This window comes from Lygodium microphyllum, chromosome 10 (genome assembly GCF_053477565.2).
Source record: "Lygodium microphyllum isolate KBCC chromosome 10, Lygodium_microphyllum_v1.1.10, whole genome shotgun sequence".
Classification (NCBI taxonomy): domain Eukaryota; kingdom Viridiplantae; phylum Streptophyta; class Polypodiopsida; order Schizaeales; family Lygodiaceae; genus Lygodium; species Lygodium microphyllum.
The window spans coordinates 110,170,988-110,173,051 of NC_141144.1; the positions used below are offsets into that span (position 1 = coordinate 110,170,988).

A 2,064-nucleotide genomic window follows, 5' to 3' on the forward strand; every position below is an offset into this window, starting at 1 on the left:
CATGGTTTGAGGTTTTCATTGGAGGAGCTAGGCAAGGGGGACAACTTGGTCCAAGGGTCTACTTTTGTCTCTCAAAGGTTGAAAAGAGAGAAGGGAGAGATGATGCTTTTCATCCTCCCCACCATCATTCACAACCTATTGTCTCAGCACCATCTATCCATCCTTAGAAGCCCATCTTCATCTTGCACGCATCTTCCAAAGTTGTTGCTGACTTCCATCACCATGGCTCACAAGCTCATGCGTGCAATGCAGTACTCATCTTACGGCGATGGCCCCTTTGCTCTCAAGCATGTAGAGGTACCGGTTTTGACACCCAAGAAGGATGAGATTCTAGTAAATCTTGAAGCTACAAGCATGAATCCTATAGATTGGAAAATACAAAAAGGGATTTTGCGGCCTCTTATGCTTGGGAAGTTTCCACATATACCTGGCACTGACACTGTTGGAGAAGTAGTATCTATTGGCCTTGGAGTTGGCATAATTACTGCTAGTGATAAAGTTGTTAGCTGGCTTAATCCCTGTGGTTTTACAAAGTTCACTGTGGCTTCTCTAAAGTACACGGCCAAGAGGCCAGCAAAATGCTCTGTTGTAGATGGATCATGTTTGCCTGTTGCAGGGCTTACAGACCTGCAATCAATACGTGATGTTGCTAGTGTAAAACTTGATGGAACTAGTACAACAAAAAACCTTCTTATCACAACTGCATCAGGCAGTTTTGGGTTGTATGCTCTTTAGATTGCAAAGCTTGGTGGTGCCCATGTGACAGCAACTTGTGGAGCTCATAACATAAATCTTGTAAAAAAGTTAGGTGCTGATGAAGTTTTAGATTACAAAACTCCTGAAGGAGAGGCACTTAAAAGTCCATCTAGTTGTACATATGATGCAATCATTCACTATACAACTAGGATTCCGTGGTGCAATTTTAGCCCAAATCTTAAGCCCGTAGCCAAAATGATAGATCTCACTCCAAATGCAAAATCTTTGGCAACCACTGGTCTTAAGAAATTGACCCTATCAAAGCAAAAGTTGGTTTCATTTATGATATCGGCAAATGCAAAGTATTTGGAATTGCTTGTAAATCTTGTGAAGGATGGTAATTTGAAGATAGTGGTTGACAGTAAGCTTCGTCTATCAAGAGCTGAAGAGGCATGGGCAAGGAGTATAGAAGGACATGCGACTGGCAAGGTGGCTGTAACATTTGAAAAAGATTGAAGAAAAAATAGAAGTACCACACATCAACAAAAGGGATAAAGAACACAAAAAAGGAAAAGAGCATGAAGACAAAGACAACCAAGAAGACCCAGAAAATCTAGAAAAGCAAAGAATGCCAAAGAAGCATAAAGAAGATAAAGAACTTTCCGCTCTACTGAGAACAAAGGATCTCCCTTAGTAGATCGTGTTTCCCATAGTGGATGTAAAACCCTACCAAGATGTAAAGTTTCAAGCCTTAACTTGACTAGGCTGCCAAAGAGCTAGTCTCCTGGTCCATGTTTACATGTAGGGGGGGCAAAAGCCAGCAAGGGTAGAGACTCATCATTTGAGGGGGGGTGTTGAGAATAGCAAATGATGCTTAACGTGAATGCCCAAAAGAGGCTGACAACACCTAAAAACAATACCTATATTGCAATAAATTTTTGGCAAAATTGTATACAATTGACACCTTATTACCAAATTTTTACATTAATTTACTACAGATGCGGTGCTCATTGTTGCTGTTTTGGAGGACCTATCTCTGTAGTCTGGCAAGGGGAAAATCCTGGTTTGAAGGAGTTTTGCGCTAGAGCGTGGATTTAGAAAATACTTGCCTTTGTAGATGGCCCAAAGCAAAAAATAAAACAATAATAAAATTATATATATATATATATATATATATATATATATATATATATATATATATATATATATATATATATATATTTCCATGATTAGTCACATTTATAAGTGTAGTTGAAGATTGGTGAAAAAGGGTGGTGTTAATACAACATATTTAGATCTTGTATATGAAGCTAGCATGCTTTGGATAGGTTGACTATGCAAGGATATTTGAGAAGTTTGATGAGGACT

At 39.0% G+C, this 2,064-nt stretch overlaps 1 pseudogene; it reads left to right on the forward strand.

Annotated features, from left to right (window-relative positions):
- The first annotated feature begins 222 nt into the window (after positions 1-222).
- On the forward strand, positions 223-1,212 carry LOC148030428 (chloroplast envelope quinone oxidoreductase homolog pseudogene; annotated as a pseudogene).
- Positions 1,213-2,064: the final 852 nt, after the last annotated feature.